The sequence below is a fragment of the Sesamum indicum genome, linkage group LG7 (assembly GCF_026168435.1).
Source record: "Sesamum indicum cultivar Baizhima isolate 11 linkage group LG7, ASM2616843v1, whole genome shotgun sequence".
NCBI classification, from domain to species: domain Eukaryota; kingdom Viridiplantae; phylum Streptophyta; class Magnoliopsida; order Lamiales; family Pedaliaceae; genus Sesamum; species Sesamum indicum.
This window is the reverse complement of record NC_142663.1, coordinates 8,302,883-8,311,577: the sequence shown is the minus strand read 5'-3', so window position 1 is coordinate 8,311,577 and position 8,695 is coordinate 8,302,883.

Sequence of the window (8,695 nt, the reverse complement as noted above, 5' to 3'; positions counted from 1 at the left end):
AAAATATTTGCTGAGTAGTTCGATGTGGCATAACCAGCTGAGAGGATGTTGACGTACCTTGTGCAAAATTTCGGCCACAACATTTATGTCAACATCTTGTATTCCATCATCCGGTGGAACTGGATAATCCACTTCATCCGGTTTAGAAGCTGCATCTGATTTATTAGTCAAAGTGTCCACAATAGAGTCTTCTGGCTCGGCAGTGTCTTGTGCAGAATTTGGTATAAAATGAAAAGTGGATGGAATATGTGAGTGGGCTCTATGTAATTAAGTTCAATATTATCGAGCCCTTGCGTAACAGACACCACATTGGGAGTATAACACTCTGTCTCATAATTCGATGTGTCTGCACCAAAATCGATGTTAGAAGTACCTGCACTGGAATTAGTATTATACGTACCCGTGAAATATTCGTAGTTGGAAGATGACGAAAACCCTTGGCTTGATAACATCGCCATGTATTCCCCCCACTGTTGACTCATCTGTGAGTTGTCATCGAAAGCTTCCCAATCTCGACTAATTTGTGGAGCATCGTCGTGGTGGATTTGCACAGTTTCGACAAAAATTCCATAAGTGGGAATCCAGCTGTAGGATCAGTGAAAAATGACAACGTATCGTCATCCTTTATTGATTTGAGTGTTTCCTTTATTGGCTCGAGGTATTGGCACGAATGTTTTGCAGATACATTTAGCGAAAATTGGGAGCTATCAACACCAATTTTTTTGAAGATTTTTTATAGAAATTGATCCTAAGTGGATGAATGAGGGATTCTCATCGCTGCAATGGGCGTCTGATCATATGTAACAGACCATCCATCACTCGACAATTCACCACCAAAATACACAAAAATCTCAATGTCAGAAGTTGAAGTACACATTTTTGTGCAAGTTTGTACGTAAAAATTTTGAAATGTATTTGATATGAGAATGGCGTGAAATTCTGTTGCTTGAAACACGTCGCTAATAGCATATTTATACATGTCCAAAATACCGCAGCCAGTAATGAAACCTACCATATTTATTTTTACGCGGGTACTCAGCGCAAAATGCGCTATAAAATTATTATTGGTACGTCACCTATCAGCCTTTAATAAGGTTGGTCGCCTACCAGCCTTTAATATATTATATATTTGTATAAGTATATATGACATATATTATATATAAGTTTATAATATATGTATATATATATTATATATATATTTGTATATATATATTATATAATATGTATATATATATATATTATATATTAATGGTTGGCAGCGCACCAGCCTTATTAAAGGCTGGTAAGCGACCAACCTTATTAAAGGCTGGTAGGTGGCGTACTAGTTTTAATTTTGCAGCGTATTTTGCGCTGAGTACCCGCGTAAAAATAAATATGATAGGTTTCATCACTGGCCGCAGTATTTTGGACATATATAAATATGCTATTAGCGACGTGTTTCAAGCAGCAGAATTTCATGTCATTCTCATATCAAATGCATTTTGAAATTTTTACGTACAAACTTGCCAAAAATGTTTACTTCATCTTCTCGCATTGAGATTTTTGTGTATTTTGGTGGTGAATTGTCGAGTGATGGATGATCTGTTAAATATGATCAGACGCACATTGCAGCGATGAGAATCCCTCGTTCATCCACTTATGATCAATTTCTATAAAAAATTTACAAAAAAATTGGTGTTGATAGCTCCCAATTTTTGTTAAATGTATCTGCAAAACATTCGTGTCAATACCTTGGGCGAATAAAGAAAACACTCATACCAATAAAATATGACGATACGTTGTCATTTTGCACTAATCCTACAGCTGGATTCCCACTCATGGAAATTTTCATCGAAACTGTGCAAATCCACCACGACGATGCTCCACAAATTGGCCAAGATTGGAGAGCTTTCGATGACAACTCACAAAAGAGTCAACAGTGGGGGGGAATACATGGCGATGTTATCAAGCCAAAGGTTTCCGTCATCTTCCAACTACGAAAATTTCATGGGTACGTATAACACTAATTTCGGTGCAGGTACTTCTAACATTGATTTTGGTACAGGCACATCGAGTTATGAGACAGAGTGTTATACTCCCAACGTAGTGTCTGTTACGCAAGGGCTCGATAATATTGAACTCAATTACACAGAGTCCACCCACGCACATACTCCATCTATTTCCCATTTTATATCAAATTCTGCACAAGACACTACCGAGCCAGAGAACCCTATTACAGACACTTTGGCTAATGAATCAGATGAAGTTTCTGAACCGAATGAAATGGATTATACAATTCTACCAGATGATGGAATACAAGATGCTGACATAAATGTTGTGGCCAAAAATTTTGCACAAGGTACGTCAACATACTCTCAACCGGTTACGCCACATCGAACTACTCAGCAAATATTTTACCGCTCTATACCATTTTTCGAACAAACATTCCCAGAGATACTAGTGGATTTCATTAATGTACAGAACTAAATATATGCAAAATTTTATAACAAAAACAAAGACCAACTTGGTGTGGGAATGCTTTTCAAAAATAAAGAAGCTTTAATCGAGGCGGTGAAAGATCACTCAATACGATATGCCCGACACGAGTATTGAGTAGCTGAGAGTTCAAAGACCAAGTAGAAAGTATTGTGTAAGCATAGCACCGAAGGTATATATATATGTTTTTGTCGTATATGTATAAGCATACAAAATTATTCGACTGATTCGTGTTTATTTTTTTCAACTATGTGGCGTATATGGGAGCTGCGAGATATTTTCAAATAAAAAATGAGAAGGTGGACAATAACAAAATATGGAGGAGACCATACATGTGTATTGAATCAAATATCGCTCGAACACGGTAATTTAGATAGAGTTTATGTTGCGTCTTTACTGTTAGAACAGGTAAAATGCAATTCATCATACGAAATAAAGAATGGCATCCAGACTGTAAAAGACCATAGCAGATACGATATACCATATCAAAAGGCATGGTACAGTTTGAAGATGGCACATGAGATAGTTTATGGCACATGGAAGAGCTCCGTTCAAAAATTACCCAAATATTTGGGAGCTCTCCAAAAATATAAGTCAGGAACGATTGCTAAATGGCAATACAAAACCCGCGACACATCAACCGATGCATATGTGATAAGATACGTATTCTAGGCATTCAAGCTGTGTATTGAAAGGTTCCAACACTATCACAACCTTATCAGTGTACATGAGACTCATCTATACACAAAGTACAAGCACAAGATGTTGATTACTGCTGTCATATATGGAAATCAACAGGTACTCTCTCTTGTTTTTTCAATTGTCAATGAAAAATCACATTTATCTTGAAAGTGGTTTCTTAGACAATTGAGCAGACACATTATACGGGAGCGACGGAATATCTGCCTTATTTCTAACCGACATGCTGGTATCACAAAAGCTGCACATGAATGTCCAAATTTTGTGCCACCTAACGGCGTGCACCGATATTGCTTGCGGCATGTGTGCTCCAATTTTAATAGTAAACACAAAAATATTGTGTTGAAAGATCTTTGTTCGAAAACTGACTCTGAATATCAAATCAGAAAATTCAATCGCATTATGGAAGAGATAAAAAGCCAAAAACTAGAGATGTTTCAGTGGTTAAATATGATTGACAAGAAAAAATGGACAATATCACATGATGGTGAATGGCGATGCGAAATTCTGACAACAAATATGTCAGAATGCATAAACAAAGTATTGAAAGGAGCTCACCGTCTACCGTTGACAGCAATTGCTGAAATGACGTTTCAGCGAAATATCCAATATTTCCGTGAGATGTTAGTGAAAAGTGCTGTAATGTTGGCCAACAACCAACTGTGGACGAATTTTGCACATAAAATGTTCACACATTAACATTAAAATTCTATTGAACATAACATCATCAAATACCATCAATTTCAACAGTCTGCCTCGGTTGTTACAAGACGTCACAGTGGACATGGAATCAATACCCATATTGTCAAAATTGCGGACATAGAATATTCTTGCAGCAAATGAACTCAATTTGGTATTCCTTACAGTCACGCTCAAAAGTTATGCACTACATACATGATTAAACTGCATCAATGGTGAAGGATTATTACGATATAATAGATTATAAGAGTATATATAATTTAAGTCATTTGAACCTATGCATTTCGAAGATTATCAGAATGTACCAAAATTTGAATTGGTCCACAATCCTATTATTCACATCTCTTCACGCTCTGGTCAAATCAAACAACACGTATTCACAACGAGATGGGTTGGGTGCAAACGCGTGCATGACAACAAGCCCAACAAAAATTTTTTTCAACACAATCAAATGTGTCAGTACCGGATTGCCAGGATTAATTATATACTTTTTGTATTTTTTACAATTGTACAAAAATGTACACTTTTATATTTATACATTTAATTGTAATTTTTTACAATTAATACAATGTTTTATAATTTTTTGGATTTTAATATATTGTTAAAAATTAATTATATATAATTTAAATTATACAAATTTATTTAAATGTATAATAAATATATATACACATATATAGATTACAATATATATATAATGTCTATATTCATATATACATATATAAGTTACAATATATATATAATATAAATATACATATATACATTTATACAAAAAAGAAAAAAAAATGAAAAGTGGCCAAGTCGGGATTTTGAATCCCAACTTCGCTAAATTTGCATTTTTCTGGGTTTATTTATTGACAAATCATGATTTCAAATTGCGACTCGTCATGTTTTTATTATGCATTTAAAAAAAATTATAAAAATATAATTTTTTTTATTAATAAATTATTAAGTAACTCCATTCCGAAGATTATTAAGATATACCAAAATTTGAATTGATTCACAACACTACTATTTGCATCTCTTCACACCCTAATTGAAATCAAACATTACGATTCACAACGAGATAGATCGGGCGCAAACGCGTGCAGAACAACAAGCCCAACAAAAAAATTATTCTACACAATCAAATGTGCCGATAACAGATTGTCAAAAATAATTGTATACTTCATTATATTTTTTATAATTGTATAAAAAAAATTACACTATTACAATTATATACTTAATTATAATTTTAATTAATACAATTTTAATATTATAATTTTTTGAATTTTAATATGTTAAAAATTAATTTTATATAATTAATTTATAAAAAAATAATTAAATAAAATTAAAAAAATAAAAAAAATGATCAAGTCGTGATTTCAAAAGACAAATTGACAATTTTTTTTAACTGCGACTCGTAATATTAATATTAATATATTAAAATAAATTATATTAATATAATTCATTTATTTTTATTAATAAAAAAATAATTAACCCTAAATATTATGGGTAATAGTTAAGGCTCAGATCTGTATTTCAAATCTGTGGCAAAAGGCGCAAACGACTCCGCCATGGCTGCAAAATCAGGCAGTTGCATTTAGGGGAAGGAAATGAAATTAGTAACCCTACCTCCCCACAAGATGCCATCTGGGTTGCCCCGCCAAGATACGAGTCGGGTTACGCCCATGCCCCCGCTTCTCCTGCCCTCAAGAAAACATCATCATCACAGCCTTGTGGATACAGAAAAGATGAGCGAGGAAGAGTCATACATAAGCTTAGCCAAACACACCCTTAAGTACACCCCAAAAGGGCCATGGAAGATACAGAGCTGTACGTACATACACACACACACACACTCTCACAGAGTGAGTGAAAAAAGGGCTGTTGGGTTTGAGGAAGAAGGCGAAATCATGGGCGAAGCAGAGAGGGGCAACCACCCTTGGGAAAATCCCTTTTCTCTGACGCCTCATTCGTTCGGAGCAGGATGCCAAAAATTAAGAACCATTTTCTCCTCATAAGCGCCGCCCACACACACACACAAGCCGACGGTGAGACCAAGACTATGGGATGTAATGGCAAACCTGGTCGAGCTTCTTGCTTGACCGACGACACAACAGCAACAATCGTCTTCCTTGTTGCCGATGGTAGATGGATTGGGGCTTGCAATCGTTGGTTTGGGGCTAGGGTTTTGCCTTTTAGGATTTAGATCTGGGAATTGGGGAATAAGAAAAAAAAGAGTGGGAAAAAAGGAGATAGAAATAAGAAGAATGGGAAAGAAATTAGAATGAAACAGACAAAGAGAGGCTCAGATCTGTAAACAGCAGACATGAGAAGGAGGCGCCGCCATGACTGCAAAACTCGGTTGCAATGAGAGATGCCATCCGGGCTTGCCCAGCCAAGATACGGGTCAGATCCGTCCCATGCCGACCCAACTCGGAGAAAATTCATCATCACAGCCTTCACAGTGAAAAAGAAAAGGGAAATTCGTGGTTGAAGGGTGCATAGTGAGAGTACAGTTGGGAGCAGGCAAAATTGCTATTTCCCGATATGGATTTCGATTTGGATTTCTGTTCTGTGGTACTGGAAAAGTCATTGGAAGCAAACTGTTTGTTTATGTTGTTGTTCTTGATAATGGTATATATATATATGTTTTTTTCTATATGTACACACACACAGTTACACACACTGGGAAGAATCCAGGGCATATACTGTGTGTGTGCGTGTGGAGAGGGTTGTTGGTTGAGGCGTCTCTTTGATGAAATCACTGGGAAGACAGAGAGGGGCAACAACCCTCCGGAAAAAAGTCCCGGCTCTCTGCTTGCCCTCATTCTTGAGTTGGGGATTTTTGGTAGGAGGAATCAATGTGATTGTTTTCTCATTTATGTGGGTGATGGTGATGATGATCAGTGCCTAAAGGGCTTTTCGGTAAATGCATTGAGAGAGATTGTAGGTAGGGGAATAGGGAAATATATTAGACAATGAGTGATTGTACGCTCAATTATGTAACGTTGTATTTGCATTGAGGAATTTGGATAAAAAAAATTTAAATAAATAGTAATAAATTCAGCAAATTTGTTTGAATAAATAATAGGTTGAATACATTTTGCATTGAGTTGTATTTATCCTTTAAAGTATTAAAGGTAATAAAAAAATTTCTAATTAAATAATTTGGCATTAATATAATTAAAATGCACTTCTCACTTACTTTCCATATATTTTATTTTACTCCATAAAATATATTTTATTAAAAAATTTCTCCCAAAATTACTTTTTGTCATCTCAATTTTTATTCAAAAAATAATATTTAAACTTTTAGCTTTTTAAAATTATGTAATAAAAAACTTTTACAAGCTCAATATATGTAAATATATTTTATAAAGTAAATTATTTATGTTAAAAATACACGTAAATATGTGTAAATCGTGATGTAACTATATTCATAATGTATATAATTTTATAAAGAATTATGTTATATATTTTATATTCAATTACATGTACACATAATTAATTAAAATATATCATTACTCAAAAATTACATAATATTATAGATTCATTATGGGTAATTACAAAAACAGGCCCATAACTTGGAGGGTAGCATGTAAAGTCCTCTAACTTTGACCCTAACAATTTATACTCCTTTTAAGTTCAAAAAAATTCAGTAATTTTTTCCCTCTGACTAAATCTAAATAAATTATAGATAATTTTATCTCTTTACAGCTCGAAAATGAGCAGTTTACTCCTATTTCACTCTTCTCACATTTTGATGCACCATGCTCAGCCAGAATGGTATCAAAGCCTAAGTTTAGTAAAAAAAATATTTGTTTATATTACATATTGATATTTTAACCACTGATGAAAGAGATATCCAAAAGCATAGAACCAAATGAAAGTTCGAATTACAATGATGACAGGGAATATTTCTAGACTCTAAAAATACAAAGAAGGAATTTCCTTGTGGAAATGCTTGAAAAAATCGACAACAATTAAGGATTGACTGGAATCCTCTTACAAATGAAAAAAGAGAGAAATTATTGCAAAATTACCAAGTCCGACAAATACTATTAGGGAATGTGGTGAGACGCCTACAAGCCACCAAGTTCCATGGTAGAATACCAATCAGGAGAAATGGAGTGGGTAAATTTTTTAAAACCTACAATTCTACAAATAATTATTAGAGGAACTAATTGGAGGAACTCTAGTCGAACACTTCAAAAATCTCTCAACATCTAAGAGAGATTCAAAAGACCATTCAGGACTATAGACATAATTTAATCAATTTACCAATGAAAATATATCTTTTAAGCCAGAAGATGGAAGAGATCCTTAAGATCCTTCCAAATCTATACAAGGATCTTATAGATCTGAAAGCCAATGTCACAGATCTAAAGAAAAGCCAAAAGAATATCCATGAAATATCCAAATCTCACTAAGAGTGTATCAAGACGCCTTCCAACCAGTACCCTTCTACATTAGAAGAGAAATGCGATGGAGATTCTGAAGCTAAAAATCAAAGAAGACCTAATCCTTGAAGCCATCAAATCATGACGATGAGGAGCGCATGGCCCCGAGGGGGTTGTCCCACCTTTTCTGGGGAGGAGGATAATCCTATGAGGGCTTCCCTCTCGGAAGAAATGATGTCGGTTGGAAGTTTTAATGGGAATACTACTACTACTCTAAGGAGGAGTACAGTGACATTCCTCCTCAAAGTGGGACCGACTAAATGATGCCAAAAAATACATTCAACCTAAGTAGAGGTCCAATTTGAAAGGAGAAGAAGAAGCCCCTGAATGTGCAAGGTCTAAATGGGAAGACCTCTTAAAAGTACCTTGCCTGGAGGCTG